General features: G+C 43.6%; 1 long non-coding RNA gene across 2 annotated transcripts in view; it reads left to right on the top strand.

Moving 5' to 3' along the window:
- Positions 1–17374, top strand: part of LOC117062190 — a 92288-nt gene that overhangs the window by 27082 nt on the left and 47832 nt on the right. The window contains exon 3 of one of the 2 annotated variants that reach the window (XR_004428247.1): positions 6147–6186. The exons of the other annotated variant lie outside the window; for it this stretch is intronic. This is a non-coding gene — a long non-coding RNA (uncharacterized LOC117062190). The remainder of the gene's footprint in view (positions 1–6146; positions 6187–17374) is intronic. 2 annotated transcript variants of the gene reach the window in all.

Below are 17374 nucleotides of genomic sequence, written 5' to 3'. Positions count from 1 at the left end.
CCTTAGTTCACCAAAGAAAATATAGTTCTTATGAAAATATTGGCTTGAAAGCTTCAACAGGGATAACATTTTCAGGTGAAGGCCACCATTGAAAGCCTGAAGATATTTAGCTTCTGGGAGCAATGCATACCATCTCTTTGGTAATCCAGGAAAAACCCTGGTTCCACCAACATAGGCAATACCCATCCTGGTCCCATCCTCACTCCTCTGTTGTAGAGAATTCCCCAAATGTGGTTGTTGAATTTCTCAAGAACTTGGTTGAGAAGCAGCCAACTTGGGTTAGAATATCACCCAACCTTTTCCTTCACATGATTGTCTTGTCAATTGATTTTTAAAGGAAAACTAGGGTGGGTGAGGTTCAGAGAGAGGTGGGTCCTTGCATTGTTTTGAGGAGCTTGCTTTTCTGGGACTGTGAACAAAAGTTACCTCTTCTAGGGAAGGGATAGTGGAACATACTGGGCAGGGCTCTACTGGTAGATAGTGGAACATACTGGGCAGGCCTGTGGTGTGTGTGTGTTGGGAGCCATCCTGTGACAGGGACGTTGGGTGGCTTCAGGCACTCACCTCTTGACTCTGAGGAGGCCTCAAGAAACCCTTAATGAGTCACTGTCATCTAAATCATTTAGGAAGAAAAAAAATTATTGTGCATTTATTCTATGCCATGGGTTTTGCTAGGAATCAGCAGTTTTTTCCCATGATCCACAAAATCAGATATGCAAGGTGAGATGTTCTATGTTGGTAGGTGACTGGGTATGTTTTATAAGATTGGAGCTTGTGAGTCCAAAGAACCATTGTGATGCCTTTCATGTGGCAACTGTTTTCTAGTTTACCTGCACTGTCTCACTGCCTCCTCACTGCACCTACAAGAGTTAGCTGACACTGTCCTCTTTCATAGCTGAGGATCCTTGAATACGTTAAGTGACCAACCCAAGACCACAAGACTGATGAAACCAGTGCTTGAACTCAAACTTCTGATTCCGAGTCCAGTCTTCTCTTTCCACTGCATAAAGATACTCGAGTCTCTTATCGTCACCAACATCAAGTGTTGACTGAAAAAGATCATCCTTAGGGTCTTTCCCCCTCGAACATGCTATCATTCAGTAACTCTAGGATCCTTGTTAAAAAAAAAAAAAAAACAACAGAAAACAGGGGAGGGCGGAAGGGATTGAAATATCTCCTCTCCCTCTCTTCACCTCTTCTGATGAACTCTGATTTTATTCTGTGATATATAAGACCTGAATGAAGGTGATTGAAGTAATTGGGTACATGGTTAGTGGTGGAATCTGGATGTGAACCTCAGTCATGGTCTTGCCATTGTTCCATGAAGACAGGAAATATCTGTAAACCTATTTGGAAGCAACTTTAAAATTGTTGCATGTGGTTGGGTCTGACAGAATCACTTGAATGAAGAGAAAAATGTAACTTTTTCCTGTGAATTTTCAGGGAAATGCAATTATTTCCTTTCACGTGATATAAAAGCTTTTCAGAGGAATTAAGCATGCATAAGCCAACACATACAGAGACAACTGAGCCTTTAGTCGCAACTCATGCTCTAGTTATAATATGTTTTTAAATTCCATTATAGCTACAGAGAAGGAGGAAAGGACTTAACATAACAGCCTACCAGGTTCAAGGGATTATAATACATTATCTCACTTAATCCTCTCATCAGACCTGTTAGGTAGATGTTCTTATCACATCTTACAGAAGAGGAAGTCAAGGTCTAGAGAAATTAAGCAATCTGCCCAAGATTGCAAAGTTACCATGTTTCCTAAATGGGATCCAGATACCAGGGCATACGTTTCTTCAACCATGAGGATGTCTCTTTTCCTTAATGTAGCCGCTTCCTTTCCTGTGTTCTTTTAAATTAAGTTTTAATTATTCTGCTTTATCTTAGTCTATTGAAGGTCCCAGAATATGTTAGAGAAGGATGCATGTCGGAGACCATCTAGTTTAAACTCTTACTTTTATAAAAGAGGAAACAGGGTACAGGGGAAGTATGGCCCAGGGTCACATGGAGAATTCATATGACAGTGGGAGGTAAAATTAAAACTCAATTTCTTGAATTCTAGTTCAAAGTATCCTACTACTTAGTGACCCTGGTGTGTCAGTGAAGAGAGAAAAAAAAAGAAGAAATAATCTCTAATGGCTTCTCACCCATAAGTGAAAAAGGAGTGGCTGGGCGTGGTGGCTCATGCCTGTAATCCCAGCAATTTGGCAGGCCTAGGTGGGTGGATCGCCTGAGGTCAGGAGTTCGAGACCAGCTTAGCTAACATGATGAAACCCCATCTACGAAAAATACAAAATATTAGTTGGGTGTGGTGACAGGCACCTGTAATCCCAGCTACTCCGGAGGCTGAAGCAGGAGAATCACTTGAACCCAGGAGGTGGAGGTTACAGTGAGCTGAGATCACGCCACAGCACTCCAGCCTGGGCAAGAGTGAGTCTCCATCTCAAAAAAAAAAAAAAAAAGTTACAAAGAATGAAACCCCGTTAAGTAAAATCAGCTATGATTCCTGCTATACTGAAAGCTGACAGTGAAGACCTTCATCGATACTTTTCTAAATGAGTAGATAATTATAAACTGAGATAAGTACAGTAAGGGTGTGTGACAGCAGCACATGTCTTAGACTGGGAGTGTACAGTTCAGTGGAGAGCAAAGAGGGAAAATTCCAGGCTGAGATAAGTCCCTGGGGGTCAAAAAGAGTGGAAGTAGGTAATTGAGTCTGGAGCTCAGAGAGAGGAGGGGGAAGGAGTGAGGGGTACAGGAGTGGAGGGTGAATTGGTGAGATGAGGATAAGGAGGAAAATAAGAGCCAGACAGTCATGGCCTTATGTAGGCTCCGTAAAGCGTTTACTCAGAGTTTAACAGGAAGCCATTAAGAGTGGTATATATTGGTGACACAATCAGCTTTGAGCTTTTAAAGGATCACCTTTGTGTTTGTAAACAATATCTAGATTTTAAAGCAGTGGACAAAGCACAGAGATTATACAGAGAAATGAGAAAGCTTCCACAACGTGTACATGGAAACCAGTCTTTCTGCCTTAACTCAAACTGTGTGATGAAGGCAGCAAGTGCTTGGGAACCCAGAGAGTCAAGGGATGGCCATGGCTTGGAGGATATGGAGCAATTCAAGTGAGCTAAAATCTGAAGTCCGTAGCAGGAAGGGACAGCTTCACGTTCAGTCAGCAAATTGCTATTTAGCTGCAATTACCTCTTCACCTTAGCTCATCTGTTCTCTGATGGATGCTGTTTTTTCTGTTTCTAAATTCCCTTTTCCTTTTCTCTGGAGACAGGTGAATGATGTAGTCTGGGTATTTGTTCCCTCCAAATCTCATGTTGAAATGTAATCCCCAGTGTTGGAGGTAGGGCCTGGTGGGAGGTGTTTGGATCATGGGGGCAGATCCCTCATGAATAGCTTGGTACTGTCCTCTCAGTAGTGAATGAGTTCTCCTGAGATATGGTTGTTTAAAAGTGTGTGGCACTCCCCCTTTGCTGTCTTGTTACTGCTTTTGACATGTGATATCCCTGCTCCCCTTCGCTCTCTGTCATGATTGGAAGCTTCCTAAGGCCTCGCCAAAAGCTGAGCAGATGTTGGTGCCGTGCTTGTACAGCCTGCAGAACTGTGAGCCAAAATAAACTTTATTTCCATATAAATTACCCAGCCTCAGATATTTCTTTATAGCAGATAAGAATGGCTTAATACAGGCTGGGCGTGGTGGCTCACGCCTGTAAACCCAGCATTTTAGGAGGCTGAGGCAGGTGGATCACAAGGTCAGGAGATCGAGACCATCCTAGCTAACATGGTGAAACCCCATCTCTACTAAAAATACAAAAAATTAGCCAGGTGTGGTGGTGGGTACCTATAGTCTCAGCTACTCGGGAGGCTGAGGCAGGAGAATGGCGTGAACCCGGGAAGCGGAGCTTTCAGTGAGCCAAGATCGCGCCACTGCACTCCAACCTGGGCAACAGAGTGAGACTCTGTCTCAAAAAAAAGAAAAAAAAAAAAAAGAATGGCTTAATACAGGAAATTGGTACTGAAGAGTGGGGCATAGCTATAAAGATATCTTAAAATGTGGAGTCAACTTTGGAACTGGGCAATGGGCAAAGGCTGGAAGAATTTAAAGGGCTCAGAAGAAAACAAGAAGATGAAGGAAAGTTTGGAACTTCTTAGAGACTGGCTAAATGGTTGTGACCAAAAGGCTGATAGTGATATGGCCAATGAAGTCCAGGGTGATAAAGTCTCAGATGGAAATGGGGAACTTATTGGGAACTGGGGCAAAGGTCACCCTTGCTATAACTCAGTGAAGAAATTGGGTGCATTGTGTTTATGTCCTGGGGATCTGTGGAAGTTTGAACGTAAGAGTGATGACTTAGAGTATCTAGTAGAAGAAACCTCTCAGCAGCAAAGTGTTGCTTAGAAATTTTCTTTTTTTTTTTTTTTTGAGACGGAGTCTCCCTGTGTCGCCCAGGCTGGAGTGCAGTGGCACCATCTCGGCTCACTACAAGCTCCGCCTCCTGGGTTCACGCCATTCTCCTGCCTTAGCCTCCTGAGCAGCTGGGACCGCAGGCACCCACCACCATGCCCGGCTAATTTTTTAGTATTTTAGTAGAGTCGGGGTTTCACCGTGTTAGCCAGGATGGTCTCGATCTCCTGACCTTGTGATCCACCTGCCTCAACCTCCCAAAGTGCTGGGGTTACAGGCGTGAGCCACCGCCCCTGGCCTACTTAGAAATTTCTAAACTAGGATATGGCCTGTCTGCTTCTAACAGCCTATGCTCGGGGTAAAGAAATGACTTAAAGTTGGAACCTATATTTAAAATGGAAGTAGAGTCTAAAAATTTGGAAAATTTGCAGCCTGGCCTTGTGGCAGAGAGGGAATCCAAGTAGGCTGCAGAGCAATCATTGCTAGAGAGATTAGCATGACAAAAAAGGAGCCAAGTGCTAATATTCGAGACAATAGGAAAAAGGCCTTGAGGGCGTTTCAGAGATCTGTGAAACAGCCCTTCCTATCACAGGTGCAGAAGTTTGGTGCACTAGGCCCAGAGGTTTTATGGGCCAGGCCACGGTCACACTGCTATGCACAGCTTTGGGACACTGCTGCCTGCATCCTGGCCACTCTGCTCTGACTCTAGCCTTGGCTCAAAGGGGCCAAGATACAGCTTGGGCCACCACTCCAGAGGGCACAAGCCATAAGCCTTCGTGGTTTCCATGTCATGTTAAGCCTGCAGGCACGCAGAATGCAAGATTGAGGGAGCCTGGGCACTTCCACCTAGATTTCAGAGGATGTGTTAGAAACCCTAGGTTCCCAGGCAGAAGCGTGATACAGGGGCAGAGCCCTTGCAGAGAACCTCTGCTAGGGCAATGCCAAGGGAAAATGTGGGGTTGGAGTCCTCACACACAGTCCCCACTGGGGCACTGCCAGGTGATGCTGTGGGAGTGGGGCTGCTGCCCTCCAGACCCCAGAATGGTAGATGCACCGGCAGCTGGCCCCCTGAGCCTGGAAAAGCTGCAGACACTCAACTCCCCAACCCATGAGATCAGCCACATGGGCTACTCCCAGGGAAGCTGCAGAGGCAGGGCTGTCTATGGCCTTGGGAGCCTACCTCTTGAACCAGCTTGCAGGACATGGAATCAAAGATTATGTTGCAGCTTTAAGGCTTAATGTCTTCCCTGCTCAATTGCAGACTTGTGTGGGACCTGTTGCTTTTTTTTTTGTCAGAGCTGTTTGAACCAGAACAATTCCATCTTGTATAGGGGCTGGGTAACATGAGACTGAGACCTACTGAGCTGCATTCCTAGGAGGTTAGGAATTCTAAGTCATACGAGGAGATAGGAGTTTGGCACAAGATACAGGTAGCAAAGACCTTGCCGATAAAACAGGTTGCAGTAAAGAAGTTGGCCCAAACCCACAAAGCCAAAATGGTGATATGGTTTGGCTCTGTGTCCCCAACCAAATCTCATCTCAAATTATAATTCCCATAATCCCCACATGTTGAGGGCAGGACCTGGTGGGAGGTGATTGGATTATGGAGTCAATTTCCCCTATGCTGTTCTTGTGATACTGAGTGAGTTCTCATAAGATCCGATGGTTTTATAAGTGTTTGGAAGTTCCTCCTACACACATGCTCATTCTCTCCTGCAGCCTTATGAAGACGGTACTTGCTTTCCTTTCTGCCATGATTGTAAGTTTCCTGAGGCTTCCCCAGCTATGCAGAACTGTGAGTCAATTAAACCCTTTTTCTTTATAAAGTACCCAGTCTTGGGCAGTTCTTTACAGCAGTGTGAGAACAGGCTAATACAGATGGCGATGAGCGTGACCTCTGATTGTCCTCACTGCTCATTATATGCTAATTATAATGCATTAACATGCCAAAAGACACTTCCACCATGACCCAAACAGTCATGTCTGTGCCTGTCTCAGCACCATGACAGTTTACAGATGGCATGGCAACGTCTAAAATGTACCCCATATGGACTAACAAGGGGAGGAACCCTCAGCTCGGGGGATTGCCTACCTCGTTCCCAGAAAACTTGTGAATAATTCACCCCTTGTTTAACATGTAATTAAGAAATAACTATTAAGTATCTTTAGTCCAGCAGCCCAAGCTGCTGTTCTGCTTATGGAGTAGGCATTCTTTATTCTGTTACTTTCTTAATACAATTGCTTTTACTTTACTGTATGGACTCGCCTGGAATTCTTTCTTGTAGGAGGTCCAGAGCCTTCTCTTGGGTCTGGATTGGGACCCAATCCTGGTAACATTTTGACCAATTTCTCCCTTCTGGAATAGGAATGTTTACACAATGCCTGTATCACTTTTGAATCTTGGAAGTAAATAATTTGTTTTTGACTTTACAGCCTCATAGGTGGAAGGAACTTGACTGGAATCCCAGATGAGACTTTGGACTTTGGGACTTTTGGGTTGGGGCTGGAATGAGTTAAAATTTGGGGGGATTATTGGGAAGGCACGATTTTATTTTCAGTGCAATGTGAGAAGCACTGAGATTTGGGGGGCCAAGGGTGGAATAATACAGTTTGGATGTTTGCCCCTCCAAATCTCACATTGAAATGTAATCCCCAGTGTTGAAGGTGAGGCCTGCTGGGAAATGTTTGGATCATGGGGACAGATCCCTTGTGAATAGCTCAGTGCTGTCCTCTCAATAGGGACTGAGTTCTCACAAGACCTTGTTGTTTAGAAGTGTGTGGTACCTCTTCCCTCACTGTCTTGCTCCTGCTCTCACCACATGGCATGCCTGGCCCTCTTTGCCTTCTGCCATTATTGGAAGCTTCGTGAGGCCCTCACCAGACACAGATGGTGGTGTCATACTTTTTGTACAGCCTGCAAAACCATAAACCAAAATAAACTTCTTTTCCTTGTAAATTACTCAGTCTTAGGTATTTCTTTATGGCAGCACAAGTATGGCCTAATACAGTGATGAACAGGACTGCCTCCTCTTTCTCTTCTTTCTTGGAGACCTGTCCTCCTTTCCCTCTTCATGGATGCCCTTTAAAAATCAGAGTTTCTCAGAGAGCTTCCGGTGTGGAAGCAGTCATGTCTGTGCCCGTCTGTCACTTTTCTTCTGACTAATTCTGGTTATCTCATCAAAAGCACATTTTAAAGAAATTCCCTTTCCTTTTGAGTCATTTTCTTTAGTGGAGTCAAGGTTATCTCTGGTCTGAACTTGTTTTTCAACTTCCAAGAATAGCTTGTATTACTTTTTTTCAGATTCTAAAACATGTTCTTTAAATTTTGCTGAGGAAATACAAAAATATAAAGAAGAAAGGAAAATCTGCAATTTAATAACTAGAGATAATCATTCTTATGACTCCATTGTCTTTTCTTTCGGTCTTTCTTTTTTTCAAGGCATATATAGATTTGGTTTTAGACAATTAGGACACTCATACTTTTTTTGATATTTGCTTTCCTGAAATCTAGAGAACATACATGTGGTAGACAGGGCTCACCAAATACCTGCTCATTTGAGAGATTACTCTATTAATGTCTGTCTTCTTTTCCTGGTCTCCCTTGCAGTTTAAGCTGGGGACATGTGTTTTTTTCTGGCCAGTGAACTCTGAGAGGAAGTGATAGATGATGTGTTACCTGTCTTGGCTGATGCAATCAAGGGCCAGTGTATGCCTGTGTCACATAAACTTGCCCTGATGCAGCAACTTTGGAAGTCACGTGTTCTAGAGAATGTGCTACAAATGAATTAGGTGTGGTTGCAAATGCATGAGAATAGAATGACCTGTATTAGATGTAATAAGTCACTGAGATTTTGGAATTTATTTGTTACGGTAATATAACCTAGCCTATTTTGACTAATCCTATGTATGACTCGCCTTCCCTTCTTTATCACAAACTCCAAGATGACATTCACTTTATCTCAAATTCCTCTTTCACAAATCATTTTATTCTTGGACAGAAATATGTTTAGATTAGCATTCCTCTGTCATATTCTCTACTCTCTGAGAGATGAACTTTCCAATAAGACAAACCCAGAAACTAATCAGATGCTTTCATGTTGGCCAAATTTGGATTCCAGATTAAAGATAAATTAGCTGTGAAAATAAAATAGCCAGTAATAATGTTGATACTGTTGAATTAATATCCCAGATACAAATCATGTAATAAACATATTACTAATCTAACATTTATATGGTGCTTTATAGTTTTTCAAAGCATTTTTCATAAACATAAATATAAGCATTCAATCTGATACAAGGCTTTTTATCCATTGCAAACAGTCAATAGTGAAGTCCTATGTCAGTGCACAGTTCTCTCCTTCCTCCTTTTGGTGTGAACTCCTGGCTGCAGGGAAGAAGGGACCCTGGTTAGGGCAATTGTGGTGTAGGACCGGGAGGGGCAGATGTGGCATACAATGTGGCTGGAGAGGCAAGAGACTTGGATCCTCATCCTGGCTCTGATCCTAATGAGCTATGTGACCTCTGACAATTCCCATATGTCTCTGGGCCTTCCTTATCTATGAAAGGAGGAGATTGGACTGGCTAACTACTGGGGTTCTTCCAGCCCCTGTTCATTCAGTATTTCATGACTACCCTGAACATGACCATGTTTTACTTCATGGCACCTCTATGCTCATGATAGATTGTGTTCGATTACTCAGGACCCATGCTAGACACATTCTCCTAAATAGATCTTTGTCTCGTGCACAGTCGAGTTACAAATACATATATGTTATACTCTTTCTGCTTTACTTCAATGGCAAATTTAACGTATCACTCTAAGTATAAATAGAGATTTTTCTTTTCTAGTATAGAAATATATAACAGTTGCTGATAAATTAGAAGGAAATGGCCATTTAACCATGTGTGTTAAGTGATTATGACTTAGCTTTATTTTCTAGGAAGCTTGATATACCTAAACGACCATTGGGGACTTTGATGATCCTCAAGAAAAGGAGGCTTAGGTTTTTAAGTTTGAAAGTCTAGACAAGTTTTGGAGCATTTTGTTAAGAAAATGAACATCTAAAAATATACATGATTATCGCTTTCCCTTTCTGTACTCTTCCCTCCATGGGGTCTTTGTGCTGCCTCTGATAAACATTGTATCTCCTGCAAGGTTGCTCAAAGGTACTGTAGCTCCCCAAGAGAGAACAAGCAGGATGAGAGAGTCTGAGCCTGGACTCAGGAACAGGACCCAGGGCCTGGGGGGAGCAGGTATTTCTGTAGAGCACAGTTCCCTGCAAACCTGCCTGGAGCCAGCTTGGTAACCTGTTTTACAGCTCTGTCATGCATGAGGCTCTGTGTTAAAAGCCTTGGGGAAAGAGGTGGCAAAGATCACCACTTGCCCTTAACAAGCTTTTAACTTGTGAGGAAGGCAGGTGGAGATGACTGTGGTGCCAGCAGAATAAAGAAGTGTTAGAGAGGAAGCAGAGGGATGGAGAGGGAGCAAGTGAGGCTAACAGAGCGAACACAGGGATGACTTCTTAGACTTTGCTATGTATTAATTTGAAGAGTTAGATTTGCATAGTGGAGGGAGAATGGACATTCCAGGCTGAGAAAATAGAATGAGGAAAAGTGTAAGACATACATTTCATATCTGTTTCTCCTACTTAACTTTTTAGAGCTTCCATTGCCTCATCTGCAAAACTGGGATAGTAATTCTTGTTTTTTTTTTTTTTTTTTTTTTTTCTTTTTGAGACGGAGTCTCGCTGTCACCCAGGCTGGAGTGCAGTGGCACGATCTCGGCTCATAGCAACCTCCACCTCCCAGGTTCAAGTGATTCTCCTGCATTAGCCTCCTAAGTAGCTGGGATTACAGGCATGCACCACCACACCCGGCTATTTTTGTATTTTTAGTAGAGATGAGGTTTCACCATGTTGATCAGGTTGGTCTTGAACTCCTGACCTCAGGTGATCCACCCGCCTTGGCCTCCCATAGTGCTGGGATTAAAGGTATGGGCCACTGAGCCTAGCCCTGGGGTAGTAATTCTTACTTCACAGGGTTTTGGAAGGATGAAATGAAATTGTATTTGTGAGACTGTTTGGTTTAGTGTCAGTTTCCTTTTCTTTCTCTCCAAATGTCCAGCCTTCCCCAATCTCTACACCTTTGCTCAATCTATTCTTCCTTTCAGATTTAGTCTCTCTCTCCCACCCATGGAATTTAGACCTTTCTTGGCCCTACTAGTCCATATCCTTCCTTGACATAGGATGGAAAGCATAGACTTACTGTGGGGAATGTCAAATGTGTCTGGCCAAAAATAGAGTTAAAGCCCAATAAATTTGGAGTAGAGTGCAAGCTTGTCAATAGTAGGTATAAAAGGCTGGAATAATTATTGAGGGTTATCAGTTCGTTCATTAATTCATTCACTCACTCCTTCATTCATAAAAGATGAGGCTTTTTGATTCAGTAACATGCTTGGACCTAAGGACTATGTGGGAAATAAGAAAAGCATGGTTCCTAACCCCATGGTGCATCCCTACTAGCAGAGAAACCATAAATTACACATATAATCATGGTTGGGTGGCACATCAGTGTGTTTGTGCTGTTATAACAAAATACCATAGACTCGATGGTTTATGAACAATAGAAATTTATTTCTCACAGTTCTAGAGGCTGGGAAGTTCAAGTGCCAGCATATTGGGCACCTGGCAAGGGTCTGCTTTTTGTGTCATAGACCATACCTTCTTGTTGCATCCTTACACGGTGGAGGGGACAAGGGAGCCCTCAGGGGTCTCTTTTATAAGGCTACTAATCCCATTCATGAGGGCTCTGCCTCCCAAAGAGCCTTCCTCCAAATATTATCACATTTGGGACTAGGTTTTAACATATGAATTTTGGAGGGACACAGACATTCAGTCTATAGCAGGTGGTCATTAAGAAAGGAGTAATACAAGGTGCTATGAAGATATATACCGGGGAGACCCTGATTAGTTTAAAAAGTCAGAGAGAGTCCCTGAGAAAGCAACATCATGGATAGGAAGGGTAGGGATTAATCAGATGAAGGTGCAGGTAGAGATAGGGAGAGGGATTCATGTCTCAGGCAATGGGAACAGCACATGCAGAGGCCCCAACACTAGAAGGACTATGGTGTGTTAGAGAACCTGAAGGAGGGCCAGGGAGGCAGAAGCCCAGAGAGCGAGGGGCAAGGGACATGAGATGAGGCTGAAGAGATGGACAAGGCCAGGCCATGGGCAACCTGTGAACATGTTAAGGGCAGTGGTTTATCCTGAAGGCAGTTTTGAGGTGCAGGAGAGCAAGCACATTGGATTTGTGTTTTAAAACAATTTATATAAATTCCAAAGGAGGGGGCAAATGTGGGAGAAGGTGAATGCAGTCATCCAGGTGAGAGCCACGGGGATGTGCTTAAGAGATGCATCTTCTGGATATGCGTCCTGAGGGGAAGATGCTTGAGAAGTATCATGGGCCTCTGAGGTAACACCGGCAGGATTTCACCTGCATGAATTTAGAGTTCAGAAGAGGCAGATGGGCTGGAGATAGAGATGCGGCTTGTCTGCAGTGCGAGCTGTGGGAGTGGGTAGGATGGCCAGGGAGGGTGTGCAGAGCGGGAAGGCACGCCCAGCAGTTGACGGTGTTCACCCAGGACGGGGCAGATGAGGGCCCCTGGGAAGCAGAAGCCAGAAGGTGGGAGGGAATGTGGAGAGTGTGATGTCCTGGGGACAAGGGAGCCAACAGCTGTGGTTCATCCATGTAGAGATAAAATCGGTGTGGTACACACCTCCCTGTAAAGCCAAAATCATCACCGGCTCCTTATTGCTGCTGGTGTTCCTCATTGCTCCTTCCAGCAACCTCTGGCCTGATTTCAGTGCATCTTCTTCAATCATTCAGTGCTGTATTCTGCCCCCAGCTCTTTCTCAACTTAGAGGAAAATAGTCTGATAAAGTCTTCTATGAAAAATTCCTAGAACCTAACGTAGTACAACTTACAGGCACTTATGTCTTTCAAAAGATGAGTTTGGAAAAAGCAAGGCCTTACCTTGGGCCTGGGACCTTTGCCAAAGTGAGGGCTGTTGAACCACTGAAAAAAGTAAATGCATGGGTATTAGGTACAATGTAATTAAAAATTTTGAAAATTAAGATTAGGCATTGTAATATTTTATTCCATTAGCCAGATGTGGTGATGTACACCTGCAGTCATAGCTACTCAGGAGGCTGAGGCAGGAGGATGGCTTGAGCCCAGGAATTTGAGGTTACAGTGAGATATGATTGCACCATTGCATTCTGACCTGGGCAACAGAGTGAGACCCAGTCTCAAATAAATAAATAAATAAAATTATTTATTTCATACCTGAAAGCAATGTTAAAAAATCCGTAAAGTAGAAGAGTGCAGTAAAAAAATATATAAATGACAGACAGAGAGTCTATCTGTCAGAATAAGGAGAAAAGATTAGAGAGGTAGGTGGTGTAGGAGCAAATTGTGCTGGGCCTTCTACATTTGATATCTAGACTTTCATTAATGAGCAATGATGAACCACTAGAGTGTTTTCAGCAGAGCAGTGAGGGGACGCAGAAGATCCTGACAGTGATGAACACAACAGATTACCACATGAAGTGAGTGAAGGCTAGGAGATCAGTCTGCTCCAAGCACATGAAGGGAGAGCCTGGGCCAGGGGAAGTGGTGATGGGCCCACCAAACTGATGGGAGGGAGGGGGGGAGAATGGATCTGGGGAGGGAGGGCCATCTGGGTGTGCAGGAGAACAGAAGGGGGACTCTAGGGTAATATCAAGATCTTGAGTCTGGACCACAGAAATAGAGAAGTCTGGAGGAGGAAATGGTTTGGGGTGGAAAATGATGCTTTGGGCTTTAGACGATCTGAGTCACCGTATAGGGCAGGCTTAACTGAATAGATAGGTATTTCCCCAATTTCCCCATAAGTGAGTTCTGCTTTGTCTGTGGACCCTGGGAGTTTCTATTGACCCGAGCCAGGGGCATGGCTGAGTTTGGAAAGAAGGAGTTCTGAGAAATAGATAGAAAGAGTGGAAGTGACACATTTACCATCTCCTGGGTTTGAGGAAGGAAACTGAGCCTTCAGACTCTTGGTCTCAGATTTCCTCGAATGTAGCCTGAATAAGGCAGTGGGTTAAATTTCAAAGCCAAACTTCCAGTATTTAAAATCTGAGGGGGAAAGCGTGGGTCAATAAGTGGTATTTTGGAACCAACAAAGCATTTGAAAAATTAAAAAATAAAAAGGCAGCTGGGCACAGAGGCTCACACCTGTAATCCCAGTGCTTTGGGAGGCTGAGGCGGCAGGATCGCTTGAGCTCAGGAGTTTGAGACAATACAGCAAGACTGGGCAACAAGGAAGACTCTGTCTCTACAAAAAATAAACAAAATTAGTTGGGCATGGTGGTACATGCCTGTGGTCCCAGCTACTCCTAGGCTGACGAGGGAGAATCGCTTGAGGCCAGGAGTTCAAGGCTTTACTGAGCTATGCTCATACCACTGCACTCTAGCCTGGGTGACAGAGCAAGACCTTGTCTCTAAAATAATAATCGTAATACATTTTTTTTAAAGTAAAAGAAAAAATGGTCACATCTTCCTCATACCAAAATAAATTCCAAATAAGTTAAAGTCTTAAATATAATAAAGTTAAACCATAAAATTACTAGAAGAAAATAAAGGCAAATATTTAGATAATCCTGGGGATAAATTTCTTTGGAATGAATTTCCTTAAGATGAATTTCTAAAAGTGAAATTCAGGGTTCAAAGGTCTTTTCTTTGTCCTTTTCTTATTTTCCTTTCCTTTCCTTTTCTCTTTCTCTTTCTCTCTTTCTTCCCTTCCCCTTCCCTCCCCTCCCCTCCCTTCCCCTCCCTTCCCCTTCCCCCCTCCCCTCCCCTCCCCTCCCCTCCCTTCCCTTTCCTTCTTGTCTCTCTCTCTCTCAATCTTTTTTTTTTGTGTGAGACAGGGTCTCATTTTGTCACCCAGACTGGAGAACAGTGGCATGAACGTGGCTTACAGCAGTCTTGACCTCCCAGGCTCAAGCGATACTCCTGCCTCAGTCTCTCGAGGAGTTGGGACCACAGGCACATGCCACCACGCCCAGCTAACGTTTCATATTTTTCATAGAGTCGAGGTCTTACTGTGTTACCCCAGGCTGGTCTCGAACTTCTGGGCTCAAACAATCCTCCCACCTTGGCCTCTCAAAGTGTTGGCATTACAGGTGTGAGCCACTGCACTCAGCCCAAAGTTCTCTTCAATTGTAAGGTTTTTGGTACTCTATTGCCAAATTGTCCTCCAAAAAGATTATGTCTTTTTACCCTCCTGCCAACATTATATAAAAGTGTCCACTTTTGTAGACTTTTACCAATGCTGACTACCTTTGGTTTCAAAAAAGCTTTCAGTAATTTTCTGTTAATTACTTTTACCCTTTTTTTATTGAGGATGTTCAACTTGTTATTGTTAGCATGTTCTCTCTGGGCTCCATTGGACACCTTGGCAGCTCTTTGGGTAGTAGGTGCCTTTAGAAAAGTCCTTCTCATCTGGCCCTTTCTAAGCAAATCTAGTGAACAGAATTGGCTATATGCTCTGCATTGCTTAATACGTTTGATCCAGGGACTAGGACTCATTCCTTCATTACCATCCACTTGCATTGTCTTAAAGCAAGTCTCTGTTAATTTAATTTGGCATTTCCTGTCCCAGCTCTTTAGTTTTGTTAAACAAAGGCTTTAGAAAACTCCCAGTAGATGGTTATGTTGCTTCCTTTTAAAAAATTTTGGAGCTGTTTCCCTAGTCTAACCTTTTCCTCAGGGCAGAAGTTAAGTCCCTTCTACTGCATTCCTATGAAGATGGTGATTCAAGAGGCAGGGCACCCGTCGCTTTGTGAAGCAGTCCACTCTGCAGCTGGACAGCTCTGTTACTAGAATGTTCTCCCTTCTGGGGAGCCAATATTTTGAGGTCCTCTGTGAGTCTCATCTGCTTATCTCATCTGTTTATGCCCTTGAAGATGCACAGGTCTGACACCACGAGGGAGCCCTTAGAAATTGGATGGCATTTCTTATGTGTCCCCAAGTCTTCTCCAACTGCTCCTCCCAGAGCTTGTTTCTTAAGCCCCTTGTGGAGCTGATTGCTTTCCTCAAGCAGCTCAGTTTTCCCCAGTCTGCCCCTGGTGGTCCTGAAATATGATTGACTCCTGAATACTCCAGGTGTGAAGGAGAGTGGGGGGTGGCCTTTCTGCTCGTCGTGGTCTAGGTTTTAAATTGCTGTCCAGTGGAGCAGAGATGACTTTCTCAGTGAACCACATTTTTTTCCCCTCTAAATCCTTAGCAATTTTGTCTCCAGAGGCAAGACCTGGCCAAACCATTTGTGTTGAGGATTGAATCAAGGATGATTGAGGAGATGACAGTAGTCCCCCCTCATCTGAGGAGGGCATGTTCCAAGCCCCTCAGTGAATGCCTGAAACTGTGGATAGTATCCAACTCTATATATCTATGATTTTCCTATACATTCATACATGTCTATGGCAATGTTTAATTTATAAATTAGGCAAAGAGTCTGGGCGCGGTGACTCAAGCCTATAATCCCAGCACTTTAGGAGGCCGAGACGGGTGGATCACCTGAGGTTGGGAGTTCGAGACCAGCCTGACCAACATGGAGAAACCCCGCCTCTACTAAAAATACAAAAATAGCTGGGCATGTCCCAGCTACTCGGGAGGCTGAGGCAGGAGAATCGCTTGAACCTGGGAGGCAGAAGTTGCGGTGAGCTGAGATCATGCCATTACACTCCAGCCTGGTCAGGAAAACTCCCACTCAAAAAAAAAAAAAAAAAAAAAATTAGGCAAAGAAAGAAATTAACAGCAATAAGTAATAATGAAATAGAACAATTCTAACAATATACTGTAATAAAAGTTTTATGAATGTGGTCTCTTTCTCAAAATTACCTATTTTTTGGAGACAGGGTCTCACTTTATCACCCAGGCTGGAGTGCAGTGGTGTGATCACAGCTTACTGTTGCCGTGACCTCCTGGGACCAAGTGATCCTCCCAGATCACTATTAGCCCCTGGAATAGCTGGGACCACAGGCATGCACTACTGTATCTGGATAATTTTGTTTATTTTTTTTGTAGAGAGAGGAAGTCTCACTATGTTTCCCAGGCTGGTTTTGAATGCCTGGGCCCAAGCAATCCTCCTGCCTTGGCCTCCCAAAGTGTTGGGATTACAAGTGTGAGCCATCATACCTGCCCCAAAATTATCTTATTGTTCTATACCCACCCTTCTTCTTGTGTTGATGTGAGTTGATCCATTGCCTTCTTGATGAGATGAAATGAGGTGACTGATGTGGGCATTGTGATGCAATGTTAGGCTGATATTGGCCTGATGATATGTCAGAAGGAGGGTCATCTGCTTTGGTGATCCTGGATCATAGAGTCATGATGATATCAGTGGTTGGATGTCAGGAGCAGACGATGTCAATGACTAATGATAAGCTCGACAGGTGGGATGGCGGCACAAGATTTTATCACACTACTCAGAATGGAGCGCAATTTAAAACTTCTGAATTGTTTATTTTTGTAATTTTTCATTAATATTTTCGGATTGCAGTTGACTGTGGGTAACTGAAACTGTGGAATGTGGAACTGTGGGAAAGTGAGGGAGTACTGTATTATGGAACCGTAACTCTATTCGGTAGGGGAACAGAATTCACATTTGTGGGGCCCAGGTCTCTGCATCAGTAGGTTTCCAGTTGTTTCATTTCTCATTGTAGCAAGAACTTGGCTTTGGAGTCAGACAGATTGATGTTTTCTATCATTCTAAATGGGTGCAGCTATACCTTCCTCAGGAGGTAGTTCTGAAAATTTAACAAAATGTGAATTTCTTGGTAAAAAAAAACAAAAAAAACCTCAAAAATACTCAGTTTCGTTTCCTTTTTGTCTGATGTACTCCATAAAATGCT

This window comes from Trachypithecus francoisi, unplaced genomic scaffold, assembly GCF_009764315.1.
Source record: "Trachypithecus francoisi isolate TF-2019V2 unplaced genomic scaffold, Tfra_2.0 Lachesis_group17, whole genome shotgun sequence".
NCBI lineage: Eukaryota > Metazoa > Chordata > Mammalia > Primates > Cercopithecidae > Trachypithecus > Trachypithecus francoisi.
This window is presented reverse-complemented; position numbering and strand designations above follow the sequence as displayed.